Source organism: Clupea harengus, chromosome 4, assembly GCF_900700415.2.
Source record: "Clupea harengus chromosome 4, Ch_v2.0.2, whole genome shotgun sequence".
In the NCBI taxonomy this organism is placed as follows: domain Eukaryota; kingdom Metazoa; phylum Chordata; class Actinopteri; order Clupeiformes; family Clupeidae; genus Clupea; species Clupea harengus.
The window spans coordinates 1,155,191-1,172,632 of NC_045155.1; the positions used below are offsets into that span (position 1 = coordinate 1,155,191).

The window sequence follows — 17,442 nt, forward strand, 5'->3', positions numbered from 1 at the left end:
CCGACTGTCATTATAGCACAGTTAATGACAGTCGAGACTAGTTAATTAGAAATAAGCCTATTATCATTAATATCTCAATTATCATTAGCCTATTATCATTTTTTTGCAACAAATTACTGACAATAAGACGTATGAAATTGTTGTTTTTAGGAGGCCAAAGTAAAAGAAGGAAACATGACAATTCTCTCAAAACACAAAGATTTTTAATAACGAAGACCCAGGAAAGATACAGAAATTCACTTGGTAACTAGCTTTAGTAGTTCTTTTCCTGCCAGCTACAACCCACACATAACATGGCAGCAAGCTAAAGAACTACAATCCCTATGAGGAGTAGCCACAAGGTTATCACAAAAGGTTGAATACAAACCTGTACCTTTAACACTTTAACACACCATTACCCCGTTACTACGGTGAGTGCAGAGTCTGTTTTTTCAAGGTAGCCATGTTTGTCTGTGTCTACACTTTTCAATGACAATGCTATGCCCCCCTCCCCCTGCTCTTTCTTGCTTCCCCCATCTCTGACACTTAACACATCTGTGAGCTGTAGATAATCTTCATTTCAGGCGCTGTTTAGGCCATGTATCTAGAAAGCTTGCACAAACACTACTTTTTCTTGTCTAGGCGCTACCTGCTGCTTGTCAATTATATATTTCACACACACACACTTACCCATACACATACCTGGAAAAAAAACACTCACTTAAAAAAATGTTTTATTCATGTTTCAATCTCTACCCTAAAACATGTTTCAAATATGAAAAAATCACATGGTTTTTTTTACTCTTCTAATCAAAAATATTTCAGTAGGTGATACTCCATCATTTATTAGCAGGGCAGCACATCTTTTGAATGAATCTTCTTGTGTCTCTTGAGATGACACATTTGGCTAAAGGCCTTTCCACACTGAGAACACTGATGTGGCTTTTCTCCGGTATGGTTCCTTTGATGTGTCTTGAGATGACACATTTGGCTAAAGGCCTTTCCACACTGAGAACACTGATGTGGCTTTTCTCCGGTATGGTTCCTCTGATGTGTCTTGAGATTAGACATATGGTTAAAGCCCTTTCCACACTGAGAACAATGATAAGGCTTTTCTCCAGTATGGATCTTCTGGTGAGCATTAAGATTAGTCATTTGGCTAAAGGTTTTTCCACACTGAGAACACTGATAAGGCCTTTCCCCGGTATGGATCCTCTGGTGTCTCTTGAGGTCAGACATGAGACGAAAGGCCTTTCCACACTGAGAACACTGATGTGGCTTTTCTCCAGTATGGATCTTCTGGGGTTCCTTGAGGCTATATATGTAATAAATGGTCTTTCCACAATGAGAACACTGAAGTGGCTTTTGTCCAGTATGCTTCATCATATGTACGGTTAGGTGTGAGCGATCTGTCTTTCTGTCTTTGTTTCTTTTTTCCTCAGTTTTCCTTCTCTTGTTAGACTGGATCCTTTGAATGTCTCCTATAACATTATAAAAAAAGTTCAGTAATAAAATTCACTCTTCTTCTCTATCCGGGATGTCATTTCTACAACACACATGCATATTTTTGATATTTTTTTTTATATATTGTTAATTTGCTAGCAATGTACATCACTTGGGAGTGACTTAGGATAAAAGTGTCTACCTAGAGACTACATGTAAATGTTAACAGAGATACATTCTCTAAAATTGTAAAATATACATTACGATAAACCAGCAACTTACTTGTAGGAGAAGAGACATAGTGACAATATTCACTTAAATCAAATTCTTCTTCATCTGTAATTTCCATTGGTGAATACTTTTCTTCTTTCAAGGTCATGGTGGGTGACGTGTACATTTCAGCCTTGATTTCACATTCCATTCCAGGGTTTTCTTCCACTGTCTGATTTGCAGACAAATACTCTTGTAGGAAATCATCAAATTCTTCTTCTTTTATCTCCTTCTTCACTGACATGAGCGGTTGTGATGGTTCAGTAAATCCAGACATTTCTGACCTTAGTTCTGTTTTGGAAAAAGAAACCCGGTCAAACTATCCTTCATTGCAACGATATAGTGAAAATCTGCAAAGGAAGAACAAGAGTATAGTTGTACTGCTGGTGAATTATACATACAGTATACTTCCAGAGCATCCATGTGCCAGCCTTAAAAATGTGTGTTCATTAATCTGACTCTGTGGTGTTAATATAATGCTTCTTCTGTCTGACCTATTAGCTTCCTGGATTCAAACCTAGCCAATCAGCTGTAGGAGCTTTTGAAATGCAAAATAGCATGACAAAGGATTATGGGCAGGAATTCCATGTCTCTGAGCACCGTTTACACGTCTGATGGCCCTCGGGTGGGCATGGCCATAACTCAACCTGCTGAGACTACACAAAGGAGTGTAGCAGGGGGGTGGGGTGGATGTGTGAACTGAACGGTGATGGAGATTATGTACCTTACTCTTACGTTCTCTTTGGCAGGCCTCCAACTAAACCTTGCCTGTACATCTATTGTGACTGACAGAGAAATCGTTTATTTACTCACAATTCTCTCAGAGATGCTTGCTGACTTGGTCTTGTACTGCACCTTTTATCTTTATCTTCATACAATAGGATAGACACCTGGGGAAGAGGTTGCAAGTAAAAAGAGAAAGAGAGAAGGTTACCAAGGTTTACCCTTTTGCAATACAAATTAGTACACATATTTATTTTTGCTAATGTTAAGCATTAAAAGTCGTAGTCTGTGATTGGCAAGAGGTTGGTGATATTTTAGCTCTACAGCCAATCAAATCACACTGGCACTGATTGTTTCCCATTTGCAGGGCCAAGATTATAAGAACACCAGAGTTCTTCTGAGGACACACCTTGAACAGACAGCTAGAGGAGCGTGAAGAGCAACTTGAATTTGACCAAAAGTGTACCTGTACCTTTAAGTTTCTATATCTTTCTCTGATTCAGTGATTTTATTGACATGCACCTACGGGTCACTTTACCAGGTACACTGATCAAAGCACCTGCCACAGCTTTGTCACATTAGTCCATACTTTTTTCTTGTAATTGTTCAGCAACAATCAATCCCAAAGTGCTTTGTACAATTCATGATTTTAGAATTTACACACACATTGTCATGAATCATGTTATCAATGGTAAGGATAGCTATTGTATTTCATAGTTACAGGCACAAAAACAGTAGTAGGAGATGAAGACAGAGAAGGAATCGTGTTGGTGGAAAGAGGACCAGACAGAGAAAGAGGAGGACTATCATTTCAGCATCATTTCAGAGAGGGGGGGGGGGGGGGGGGGTAGGGCAGTGGAGGAACCCCACAGGTGAGAGACTAAAACAGTCACACTTTATGGCATGAAACAATTTTTTCACCAAGTGTGGAGTTAATAATTAATGAGACATGTAGACACGTCAAATATTTTTGTATTGCAGGGTCCTACAACTTGATGTCTTCACAAAGAAGAGGTTTATGTCCATAGGTATGTATGCTTTCTATACTCTACTCCTAAAGTATTTGTAAGTGCACTTGATTACAAAAGCTTTTTTAAACTATTTTCAGTGTTTGCCCAAAGGTTAGAGAAACAGGGTGCTCAAAATGGACTGTTTTCAGAAAGAGAAATTGGATGGTGGTTATGGGTGATTATTAGTGCTGTCAGTTTAACGCGTTATTAACGGCGTTAACGCAAACCCATTTTAACGCCGTTAATTTTTTTATCGCGAGATTAACGCGATTTGTTTTTAATAATTTTTTTTTTTTTTTTTTTAGATTAACATTCTTTTTGGCCTCGCAGACTGTGTAGTAGGCTAACGTTACTGTTTGAGTGAATGGTGAGCGCGATACGGCGAAATAGATGATAAAAAGCTTCTGAATGGAAAGTTTACTTTTAAAAGTTGTGTTGTGCAAAAGAAGCGAGCTTCACTGTTGTCTGAAAATGTCAACAGGCAGCTGGCTGAAAGCAAAGAAGTAGTAGGCTTACCTTTTATTGGTAACCTAACTGTTACAGTTCACTGTTTCTGAAATAAGAGGCCTGACTGCTATGTTCCCTGCAAACTTGGAAAAAAGAAAATATTAAGCCATGGTTTAATTGCACTATAGGCTGAGTCCTTGTTTACCTGAAATGTGCACTTTATAATTTTATTTTGTACCGCCCTGTTTGGCAATGTTGGTTTTCAATAAAAAAAAAAAAACATTTGCATAAAGCAAGCCAATCCACTTTTCAATGTTGATAAGGGCATTAAAATTAAAATAAAATGATGGAAAAAAATAAATAAACGAAGGGACATTTAGAATAGATAAAATTTTTCGATTAATCGCGATTAATTTTGAGTTAACTATGACATAAATGCGATTAATCGCGATTAAATATTTTAATCGTTTGACAGCACTAGTGATTATTATTATTTTTATTTTTTTAATTACATTGTTCTTATCATTAGTTAATCTGAAACCTATAGTGACGCCTATTCCATCCACGATCTACTTACACTACTTGCATTGCACATCAGCCTTCGTCCCCAATATTGCAGAATTCCATGTTTATTCTGATGGTCATGTGAATTGTAGGCTATGTTCATGTTCTACTCAGTGGAATGCTTGAGGGTGCTACAGGTTGGCTGCTGTTTGCCTACTAGAACCGGGTTCTCTGGGTGCTCAAAAGGGTCTGGTACTGAATCAGACAGCGATGAGTCTGTGCCTGACCTGGAGAAACAGGATTCTGCACAGACACAGCAGGCTCAGGTAAGAGCATCAGAACTTAATTTCATGTTTCAATTTCATGTTTTTACTCGTGCTGGTGGTCAGCGCTAAAGTGCCGTTTTTGGTAAATGTTGCTGTTGAACACTTCAGATTGTTTTGTGACGTTTTGTGTGAATGAAAATTAAATGAAATAATATGAAAACATATCATCTACTAATAGGTATTTGAAGAAAACTTACATGGCACTTTTCTTCCTCTCATAGCTTGCAACTGCTACTGAAATTGATGAGGAGCCAGTCAGCAAAGCTAAACAAAGCAGAATGTACTTGGTCTGTGTGTTGCAGTGGGCTAGTCATGCTATTAAACTTCATAATTTGTGTCTTTTTCTTGCCAAGCTTATCTAAAGTCTCTGCAATGTGTGTTTTGTGATTGCGGACAATTTGTAGAATTTTCATGGTGACCGTCATTGTAATCTTATTTTGAAACTTCAAGGTTTCGATTGGAGAACAGAGCACTGTTGAAACAAGACTGTAGTTTTTAGTGCCAAGAAAGGATGGACTAGATAAGTCGAAGCAAAATGCAGTCCCAAGTTTGTGGTTACGTGTAGCACAGGACTTTGTGAATGTTTTAGAGGTTGTTGCATTTTCCCTTGATCTCTACCCTCCGTTATAGTTTAGGCTATGTCCAAGCTGGGTCTCCGCCAGGTGACTGGTGTTACCAGGGTAACAATCCGCAAATCCAAGAACATCGTCATCATCAAACTAGACGTGTACAAAAGTCCTGCTTCAGCTACCTACATTGTATTTGGTGAGGCTAAGGTAAGACAAGTAATCACAGTTACGACACGGTTGAAAAGTCCATCCTAAAATATGGATCGTGCATTACATTATTCCATTCTGGTATTTCAGCTGCCCTCACTCGCAATATTGTTAGAATTAAACAAAGCATGAGTAGATGTCTTGCCCTTTGTGATGATTGAACAGCACGACTTTCATTCTTCTGAGTCTGATGAAGACAAATGGATCTGTGCTGAGAGGGAATCCGGAGATTAAATGTGATTTTGGTAATGATCCCAACTCCCAAAAGGGTGTCACTTAAGCATTTTGCTGCTCTTCTCTCATCTCCAAAAGATTGAGGATCTGTCAAAGTAAGCCCAGTTGGCCGCTGCAGAGAAGTTCAAGATCCAGGGAGAGGCTGTTTCAAACATCCAGGAGAACACAGACGCCCACCATACAGGAGGAGAGTGGTGGTTACTATGTAAATATACTGCCAGCTACAGGTCTTTCACATCCGTTTTAGTAGCTTAGAATTATTACTATGATGCCATTAACGTGCATCCTCGAAGTCGGAATAGAATCATTACTCACGCTACAAATAATAATACCAGGAAGGTGACATATATGCAGAGGTGTAAAGTAACGAATTACATTTACTCACGTTACTGTAATTGAGTAGTTTTTTTGTGTACTTTGTAATTTTTAAGTAGTTTTTGAAATCGGTAATTTTACTTTTACTTAAGTAGATTTTGACTGAAGTATTGTACTTCGCTACATTGGAAATTACATCCGTTACTGAGTAAAAAAAAAAAAAACATAGTTCAAGGTGGGAATCGCGCACGACAATTCTCGCTGCAGTGGTGGATGCTGCATAGAGTGGATGATGGAGTCGATGCAAGGCACCGGTGCCGAGTCACGAGAGATAGAGATGGAGGAAGATGATCGTGCGGACTGCCAACAAGCTGCGGTCAACCAACAAGCTGAAGCACCGAACTTTCCGCCAGTTGAAATTAAAGAAGATGAAGAAAACCCGTGGCCACATCTCAGCAAGCAGTTTGCCTTCCAACGTAAAAGAGGCAACAGCTATATAATGCTGTGTAAACTGTGCCTAACCCGCCAGTCGGAACTTTCTGCTTATAAAAATTCATCTTCAAATCTGCGCAAGCATGTGTTGGTAAGTACAGTATTTGTCCCTTTCCATTAGTAGTTCAGACAGCATTTTTGTCGTTTAGTTAGCTTTGCTCCATTAAGCAAAATATGCGTTTCATGGCACTAGTAGCCTCATTTTGGCTAGCACTTGCAACCGCCCTGAGTATGCTAACGTCGACAGCCGTCATCCAATAGACTAATAATAATTCCATTCCTGTCTTCCATTCGTTTCAGGTCATAGCATTACTATGTTCAGTCTCTCATATTGTGTTAAAGACTGCAGATCAGTCATCAGCAATGAAATACACCTCATAAACTGATATTAGGCTAATCATTTGGCTGGCTCCCATGCCTTGAAACAGAGCAACGTGAATGCGCACACCATCGTTGTCAGACAGTTGGACAAGTCAATGTATATGTCGTTATCTGGAATTTATCACAATGTTTAGTCAGATAAGTGGTGGCTTTGCAACGTGCAGGTCTTTCATGTTCATGCTCAGGGGTCTCGGTTAGCAAGAATTGAGGATTATGAATTGTGATGCATGTAGAAATAGAAAATAATGCTATAATTCGGTATACTGTAGGTCTGTCATCTCAAGTAGCTATTTATAGCTATTTCTGCGTTATGATGCACTCTTGATAGCAGCTCAATACTTAATTGTCAGAAATGTTGTTTGTCATTCTACAGGTCTAGTCTATGTCAGACAACACCTTGACCAGATGTTGGAGGCTGGAGCAAGTCGGACAACATTCATCAGATGAAGATGATTTATTTTCCTCAATGAAGTCCAAAAGGTCAGAAGGTACAGGGGAGTTAGAAGGGTACCTAGCCTGTGTCTCAGTCAATATGGATCTGCTGAACGCCTTTCAGAATATCAAAAAACTGTCCCGGAAACTCAATACTGGCCTACCTGCCTCGGCCGCCTGCGAGCGACTCTTCAGCTGTGCTGGATTACTGTTCAATGCAAAGCGAGCCCGGATGAACTCTACTCACTTTGAAAATCAGCTGCTGCTCAAACTCAACAAGAAGTTTGTAGACTAATGTTCTAAAGGTGGACATAAGTAAAGTAACCAAAGTTTACAGTGGGGCAGCGGCAGCGGCATTTTAACTTTTTATTTTAGCTGTCATGTGGTTCATGTCCTCCCAAAAGTTCTTAAATGTTGTGTTGACATGTTTAATGTCATTGCACCTATATTCCTAAAGATTCTCCTTTAATTAAAAATAACTAGTTTTTGTATTGGATTTATGACTCCTTGTCCTTTTTTGCACTATATAGGAGCGGCCCCCATCAAGTTGTTGAAAGTAACTAAGTAACTTTTACTTAAAGTACATTTTAAATGAACTACTTTTTACTTTTACTTGAGTAGATTTTTAGATGGGTAATTTTACTTGTACTTAAGTAAAATTTCATCAAAGTAATTGTACTTTTACTTGAGTACAACATTTCAGTACTTTTTACACCTCTGCATATGAAACAGGTCTAACATACCCACTAACATCAGTAACAGTTCGCCACAACTGTTTTTGGAGTAGCCAGACACATAACTATCATCTCCACATATTAACAAACATTAACATACTAGCTGCTAACCAAACAACGTCATTAGAGTACGGAATTCTTGCGTACATTCATATGATAAGAAAACTGACTTACAGTTCGTCAGGGACGCACAAACATGTCGGAAAGGAATAGGAAACAGGGCTAACATCCACTATTAAGCTGTAAACAAACAAGCAAACTATTGCCGTGCAGACTCCTCTGGTGATTTGCCGCGAACTGACCTAATCACGTGTGGCTGCCAAAAAAAGATCTCTGCATATGCGCTACAGTCTCTGGCCTTTCTAACCATCTTTCTAACAACCTTACTTCCACTGTGTCAGGTGATTACAAATTTAAATGTACCAAATGAGGTTGAATTTGCTGCTATACAAGAATGCAGAGTTAATTAGCCTTGTTCAGCTGTACAGCGCATGAACCACTACTATCCTAACTGATTTTCGGATTTTTTTGTTGACGAGACGGGTCAATCATAATAATCACCCATAACCACCATCCAATTTCTCTTTCTGAAAACAGTCCATTTTGAGCACCCTGTTTCTCTAACATCCAGGAGAACACAGATGCCCACCGTACAGGAGGAGAGTGGTGGTTACAGCAGCGTTCAGTGAGCAACTATAGGCAAATGAGCAGCGTTCAGTGAGCAACTATAGGCAAATGAGCTCGAGCGACTTCCGGTTACGATTTTTCAAAATAAAAGTCCCTTATTAGCCCCGTGTTTTCTTAAACTATCAGAGATATTAATTTCATAGTAACATCAAAATGGGTTAAAAACGATTCACTGATGTTACAAAAGTATGGTTTTCTTGTTTTAATATAATGAACAATGACTAAACAGACAATATTGTGTTAAGAAAATGTAAAACACACCCCAATATGCTGATAAAAGGATTATGCCTTCATTAAAGTTGGTTGAACTTGTTCAGAACTGTAAAGAAAGGGTAAAATATGTTTAGCAGTCATTATTCTGGTCATTCACTGTGAAAAAACACTTGACACACAGATCACACAGGTGAAAAGGGATTATCTCCAATGCCAGGGTATTGCCATGTGACACGTATCACACTTTGCTGATGAAACTAAAGATTGTGTCTCAATAAAAGTGGGGTGGAATATGTTCAGGACACTCCAAACATTAAATAAAATGTGTGAAGTAGTTGAGATTTACGTCCCTGAATGCTCCACAATACTTTAAACATAGGCCTACACACAGGCGAAAATGCATTATCTTCAATGGCAGGGCCATGTGACATGTATCACTCTTTGCTGAAAAAACTAAAGATTGTGTCTCAATGAAAGGGGGGTGGAATATGTTCAGGACACTCCAAACATTAAAAAAAATGTGTGAAGTAGTTCAGATTTACGTCCCTGAAGGCTCCACAATACTTTAAACATAGGTGATCAGACAGGCGAAAATGCATTGTCTTCAATGGTAGGGCCATGTGACATGTATCGCTCTTTGCTGAAAAAACTAAAGATTGTGTCTCAATGAAAGGGGGGTGGAATATGTTCAGGACACTCCAAACATTAAATAAAATGTGTAAAGTAGTTGAGATTTACGTCCCTGAATGCTCCACAATACTTTAAACATAGGCCTACACACAGGCGAAAATGCATTATCTTCAATGGCAGGGCCATGTGACATGTATCACTCTTTGCTGAAAAAACTAAAGATTGTGTCTCAATGAAAGGGGGGTGGAATATGTTCAGGACACTCCAAACATTAAATAAAATGTGTGAAGTAGTTCAGATTTACGTCCCTGAAGGCTCCACAATACTTTAAACATAGGTGATCAGACAGGCGAAAATGCATTGTCTTCAATGGTAAGGCCATGTGACATGTATCACTCTTTGCTGAAAAAACTAAAGATTGTGTCTCAATGAAAGGGGGGTGGAATATGTTCAGGACACTCCAAACATTAGATAAAATGTGTGAAGTAGTTGAGATTTACGTCCCTGAAGGCTCCACAATACTTTAAACATAGGCCTACACACAGGCGAAAATGCATTAACTTCAATGGCAGGGCCATGTGATACGTATGACACTTTGCTGATTAAACTAAAGATTGTGTCTCAATGAAAGGGGGGTGGAATATGTTCAGGGCACTCCAAACATTAAATAAAATGTGTGAAGTAGTTGAGATTTACGTCCCTGAATGCTCCACAATACTTTAAACATAGGTGATCAGACAGGCCAAAATGCATTATGTTCAATGGCAGGGCCATGTGACACGTACGTTTAAAGTTTAAAGGCCTATGTTTAAAGTATTGTGGAGCCTTCAGGGACTTAAATCTCAACTACTTCACACATTTTATCTAATGTTTGGAGTGTCCTGAACATATTCCACCCCCCTTTCATTGAGACACAATCTTTAGTTTTTTCAGCAAAGAGTGATACATGTCACATGGCCCTACCATTGAAGACAATGCATTATCGCCTGTCTGATCACCTATGTTTAAAGTATTGTGGAGCATTCAGGGACGTAAATCTCAACTACTTCACACATTTTATTTAATGTTTGGAGTGTCCTGAACATATTCCACCCCCCTTTCATTGAGACACAATCTTTAGTTTCATCAGCAAAGAGTGATACGTGTCACATGGCAATACCCTGGCATTGGAGATAATCCCTTTTCACCTGTGTGATCTGTGTGTCAAGTGTTTTTTCACAGTGAATGGCCAGATTAATTACTGCTAAACATTTTTTAGCCTTTCTTTACAGTGTTCTGAACATGTTCAACCAACTTTATTGAAGACATAATCCTTTTATCAGCAGATTGTTGTGTGTTTTACTGTTTCTTACTACAATATTTGCAATGATGCCTGTTTAGTCAGTGTTCCCTATATTTAAACAAGAAAATCATACTTTTGTAACATCAGTGAATCGTTTTTAACCCATTTTGATGTTACTATGAAAGTAATATTAATTGTCAATTTTCAGCTACATCTTAGTCATTATCAAAGTATCCTGTACGCTTAAAATTAACTCACTATATCTTACCTTGTTTTAAGGCAAGTTAATATAATGCACAGTTAACAAAATACCATTATAAAGTCTGATCTAGCGAGTAGACAGATTAGGACTTTATAATGACAAATAGGCTACTATAACTTTCAAACACGCTTTTAACTATTTTCCCGATCATTAGGACAAATGGAACAATAAAACTCGTTGCATATAAAAGGTTTTTATATTACCCAGTCGATTAACAGGGTTGTTTGTTGTAAAAACCTTTCATTTGATACAACAAACTCATTTTACTTCCTCGTTTCGTTTTACTTCCTGGGGTTATTGTGGGTTATCGTTGCTAGCAGAACGGAACTAGGCAAATGAGCTCGAGCAACTTCCGGTTACGATTTTTCAAAATAAAAGTCCCTTATTAGCCCCGTGTTTTCTTAAACTATCAGAGATATTAATTTCATAGTAACATCAAAATGGGTTAAAAACGATTCACTGATGTTACAAAAGTATGGTTTTCTTGTTTTAATATAATGAACAATGACTAAACAGACAATATTGTATTAAGAAAAAGTAAAACACACCCCATTATGCTGATAAAAGGATTATGCCTTCATTAAAGTTGGTTGAACTTGTTCAGAACTGTAAAGAAAGGGTAAAATATGTTTAGCAGTCATTATTCTGGTCATTCACTGTGAAAAAACACTTGACACACAGATCACACAGGTGAAAAGGGATTATCTCCAATGCCAGGGTATTGCCATGTGACACGTATCACTCTTTGCTGAAAAAACTAAAGATTGTGTCTCAATGAAAGGGGGGTGGAATATGTTCAGGACACTCCAAACATTAAATAAAATGTGTGAAGTAGTTCAGATTTGCGTCCCTGAAGGCTCCACAATACTTTAAACATAGGTGATCAGACAGGCGAAAATGCATTATTTTCAATGGCAGGGCCATGTGACATGTATCGCTCTTTGCTGAAAAAACTAAAGATTGTGTCTCAATGAAAGGGGGGTGGAATATGTTCAGGACACTCCAAACATTAAATAAAATGTGTGAAGTAGTTCAGATTTGCGTCCCTGAAGGCTCCACAATACTTTAAACATAGGTGATCAGACAGGCGAAAATGCATTATCTTCAATGGCAGGGCCATGTGACATGTATCACTCTTTGCTGAAAAAACTGAAGATTGTGTCTCAATGAAAGGGGGGTGGAATATGTTCAGGACACTCCAAACATTAAATAAAATGTGTGAAGTAGTTCAGATTTGCGTCCCTGAAGGCTCCACAATACTTTAAACATAGGTGATCAGACAGGCGAAAATGCATTATTTTCAATGGCAGGGCCATGTGACATGTATCGCTCTTTGCTGAAAAAACTAAAGATTGTGTCTCAATGAAAGGGGGTGGAATATGTTCAGGACACTCCAAACATTAAATAAAATGTGTGAAGTAGTTCAGATTTGCGTCCCTGAAGGCTCCACAATACTTTAAACATAGGTGATCAGACAGGCGAAAATGCATTATTTTCAATGGCAGGGCCATGTGACATGTATCGCTCTTTGCTGAAAAAACTAAAGATTGTGTCTCAATGAAAGGGGGGTGGAATATGTTCAGGACACTCCAAACATTAAATAAAATGTGTGAAGTAGTTCAGATTTGCGTCCCTGAATGCTCCACAATACTTTAAACATAGGTGATCAGACAGGCGAAAATGCATTATTTTCAATGGCAGGGCCATGTGACATGTATCGCTCTTTGCTGAAAAAAACTAAAGATTGTGTCTCAATGAAAGGGAGGTGGAATATGTTCAGGACACTCCAAACATTAAATAAAATGTGTGAAGTAGTTCAGATTTGCGTCCCTGAAGGCTCCACAATACTTTAAACATAGGTGATCAGACAGGCGAAAATGCATTATCTTCAATGGCAGGGCCATGTGACATGTATCACTCTTTGCTGAAAAAACTAAAGATTGTGTCTCAATGAAAGGGGGTGGAATATGTTCAGGACACTCCAAACATTAAATGAAATGTGTGAAGTAGTTCAGATTTGCGTCCCTGAAGGCTCTACAATACTTTAAACATAGGTGATCAGACAGGCGAAAATGCATTATTTTCAATGGCAGGGCCATGTGACATGTATCGCTCTTTGCTGAAAAAACTAAAGATTGTGTCTCAATGAAAGGGGGGTGGAATATGTTCAGGACACTCCAAACATTAAATAAAATGTGTGAAGTAGTTCAGATTTACGTCCCTGAAGGCTCCACAATACTTTAAACATAGGTGATCAGACAGGCGAAAATGCATTACCTTCAATGGCAGGGCCATGTGATACGTATGACACTTTGCTGAAAAAACTAAAGATTGTGTCTCAATGAAAGGGGGGTCGAATATGTTCAGGACACTCCAAACATTAAATAAAATGTGTGAAGTAGTTGAGATTTACGTCCCTGAGTGCTCCACAATACTTTAAACGTACGTGTCACATGGCCCTGCCATTGAACATAATGCATTTTCGCCTGTCTGATCACCTATGTTTAAAGTATTGTGGAGCATTCAGGGACGTAAATCTCAACTACTTCACACATTTTATTTAATGTTTGGAGTGTCCTGAACATATTCCACCCCCCTTTCATTGAGACACAATCTTTAGTTTAATCAGCAAAGTGTCATACGTATCACATGGCCCTGCCATTGAAGTTAATGCATTTTCGACAGTGTGTAGGCCTATGTTTAAAGTATTGTGGAGCCTTCAGGGACGTAAATCTCAACTACTTCACACATTTTATCTAATGTTTGGAGTGTCCTGAACATATTCCACCCCCCTTTCATTGAGACACAATCTTTAGTTTTTTCAGCAAAGAGTGATACATGTCACATGGCCCTACCATTGAAGACAATGCATTATCGCCTGTCTGATCACCTATGTTTAAAGTATTGTGGAGCATTCAGGGACGTAAATCTCAACTACTTCACACATTTTATTTAATGTTTGGAGTGTCCTGAACATATTCCACCCCCCTTTCACTGAGACACAATCTTTAGTTTTTTCAGCAAAGAGTGATACATGTCACATGGCCCTGCCATTGAAGACAATGCATTTTCGCCTGTGTGTAGGCCTATGTTTAAAGTATTGTGGAGCATTCAGGGACGTAAATCTCAACTACTTCACACATTTTATTTAATGTTTGGAGTGTCCTGAACATATTCCACCCCCCTTTCATTGAGACACAATCTTTAGTTTAATCAGCAAAGTGTCATACGTATCACATGGCCCTGCCATTGAAGTTAATGCATTTTCGACAGTGTGTAGGCCTATGTTTAAAGTATTGTGGAGCCTTCAGGGACGTAAATCTCAACTACTTCACACATTTTATCTAATGTTTGGAGTGTCCTGAACATATTCCACCCCCCTTTCATTGAGACACAATCTTTAGTTTTTTCAGCAAAGAGTGATACATGTCACATGGCCCTACCATTGAAGACAATGCATTATCGCCTGTCTGATCACCTATGTTTAAAGTATTGTGGAGCATTCAGGGACGTAAATCTCAACTACTTCACACATTTTATTTAATGTTTGGAGTGTCCTGAACATATTCCACCCCCCTTTCACTGAGACACAATCTTTAGTTTTTTCAGCAAAGAGTGATACATGTCACATGGCCCTGCCATTGAAGACAATGCATTTTCGCCTGTGTGTAGGCCTATGTTTAAAGTATTGTGGAGCATTCAGGGACGTAAATCTCAACTACTTCACACATTTTATTTAATGTTTGGAGTGTCCTGAACATATTCCACCCCCCTTTCATTGAGACACAATCTTTAGTTTTTTCAGCAAAGAGTGATACATGTCACATGGCCCTACCATTGAAGACAATGCATTATCGCCTGTCTGATCACCTATGTTTAAAGTATTGTGGAGCATTCAGGGACGTAAATCTCAACTACTTCACACATTTTATTTAATGTTTGGAGTGTCCTGAACATATTCCACCCCCCTTTCATTGAGACACAATCTTTAGTTTTTTCAGCAAAGAATGATACATGTCACATGGCCCTGCCATTGAAGTTAATGCATTTTTGCCTGTGTGTAGGCCTATGTTTAAAGTATTGTGGAGCCTTCAGGGACGTAAATCTCAACTACTTTACAGATTTTATTTAATGTTTGGAGTGTCCTGAACATATTCCACCCCCTTTTCATTGAGACACAATCTTTAGTTTTTTCAGCAAAGAGCGATACATGTCACATGGCCCTGCCATTGAAGTTAATGCATTTTCGCCTGTCTGATCACCTATGTTTAAAGTATTGTGGAGCCTTCAGGGACGTAAATCTGAACTACTTCACACATTTTATTTAATGTTTGGAGTGTCCTGAACATATTCCACCCCCCTTTCATTGAGACACAATCTTTAGGTTTTTCAGCAAAGAGTGATACATGTCACATGGCCCTACCATTGAAGATAATGCATTTTCGCCTGTCTGATCACCTATGTTTAAAGTATTGTGGAGCATTCAGGGACGTAAATCTCAACTACTTCACACATTTTATTTAATGTTTGGAATGTCCTAAACATATTCCACCCCCCTTTCATTGAGACACAATCTTTAGTTTCATCAGCAAAGAGTGATACATGTCACATGGCAATACCCTGCCATTGAAGATAATGCATTTTCGCCTGTGTGATCTGTGTGTCAAGTGTTTTTTCACAGTGAATGACCAGAATAATGACTGCTAAACATATTTTACCCTTTCTTTACAGTGTTCTGAACATGTTCAACCAACTTTATTGAAGACATAATCCTTTTATCAGCAGATTGTTGTGTGTTTTACTGTTTCTTACTACAATATTTACAATGATGCCTGTTTAGTCAGTGTTCCCTATATTTAAACAAGAAAATCATACTTTTGTAACATCAGTGAATCGTTTTTAACCCATTTTGATGTTACTATGAAAGTAATATTAATTGTCAATTTTCAGCTACATCTTAGTCATTATCAAAGTATCCTGTACGCTTAAAATTAACTCACTATATCTTACCTTGTTTTAAATCAAGTTAATATAATGCACAGTTAACAAAATACCATTATAAAGTCTGATCTAGCGAGTAGACAGATTAGGACTTTATAATGACAAATAGGCTACTATAACTTTCAAACACGCTTTTAACTATTTTCCCGATCATTAGGACAAATGGAACAATAAAACTCGTTGCATATAAAAGGTTTTTATATTACCCAGTCGATTAACAGGGTTGTTTGTTGTAAAAACCTTTCATTTGATACAACAAACTCATTTTACTTCCTCGTTTCGTTTTACTTCCTGGGGTTATTGTGGGTTATCGTTGCTAGCAGAACGGAACTGGTGGTTACTATGTAATTATACTGCCAGCTACAGGTCATTCACGTCCGTTTTTAGTAATTTAGAATTATTACTATGATGCCATTAACGTGCATCATCGAGGTCGGAATAGAATCATTACTCACGCTACCAATAATAATACCAGGAAAGTGACATATATGAAACAGGTCTAACATACCCACTTACATCAGTAACAAGTCGCCACAACTGTTTTTGGAGTAGCCAGACACATAACTATCATCTCCACATATTAACATACAAACTGCTAACCGAACAACGTCATTACACTACGGAATTCTCGCGTACATTCATATGACAAGAAAACAGACTTACAGTTCGTCAGTGACGCACAAACATGTCTGAAATGAATAGGAAACATGACTTACATCCACTACTAAGCTGTAAACAAACAAGCTAACTATTGCCGTGCAGACCATAGACTTGTGGCTCTGGTCCCAGTGCTCAGGAGATCCACATTTTCCCCTTACCTTTCATTTTCCCCCTTGATGATTCAATATTTCTTAGACTATAACGTTTTGTGTTGCGTGGTTTATGAGTCTACCATCGACTCCATACAAGGTGAATAATGTTGATTAAACCTGACAGAGAAAAGGTTAATGGGGTATTAACATAGCATAGCTAACAGTAGGCAAGCCTATATAGTACAAACTACGGCTCGTTAGCGAACTAAAACTATTTACACCATCACTCACGTATGAAAAAGACGGTTTAGAAAACAAACATGTTTTAAAACGGCCTTATACTGATCAAATTATTACTTACAACACGTCTCCGTTTCAATGGGTTGGAGCTGTCGCGGCAGCAGTGAAATAGGTAAAACTTATTAAAGCAGCGTTCAGTGAGCAACTACAGACAAAAGAGCTCGAGCAACTTCCGGTTACGATTTTTCAAAATAAAAGTCCCTTATTAGCCCCGTGTTTTCTTAAACTGTCAGAGATATTAATTTCATA

At 38.3% G+C, this 17,442-nt stretch overlaps 1 protein-coding gene, 1 long non-coding RNA gene and 1 other non-coding gene across 12 annotated transcripts in view; 1 reads left to right on the top strand and 2 right to left on the bottom strand.

The window, feature by feature from the left end:
* Positions 1-17,442, bottom strand: part of LOC116220255 (zinc finger protein 664-like) — a 90,263-nt gene that overhangs the window by 31,373 nt on the left and 41,448 nt on the right. The window lies entirely within an intron of this gene.
* On the bottom strand, positions 1,417-17,269 carry LOC116220261. 3 transcript variants are annotated; one of them, XR_006152358.1, is made up of 3 exons: positions 17,255-17,269; positions 1,705-2,042; positions 1,417-1,460 (listed from the first exon to the last, which is right to left on the bottom strand). It is a non-coding gene; the product is annotated as an uncharacterized LOC116220261 (long non-coding RNA). The 3 variants fall into 3 exon arrangements; XR_006152357.1 differs by lacking the exon at positions 17,255-17,269 and adding an exon at positions 2,506-2,555; XR_004163511.2 differs by lacking the exon at positions 17,255-17,269 and having other exon boundaries at positions 1,705-2,499.
* On the top strand, positions 5,623-5,698 carry LOC116220398. Its single transcript, XR_004163638.1, has one exon. It is a non-coding gene; the product is annotated as a small nucleolar RNA SNORD59 (small nucleolar RNA).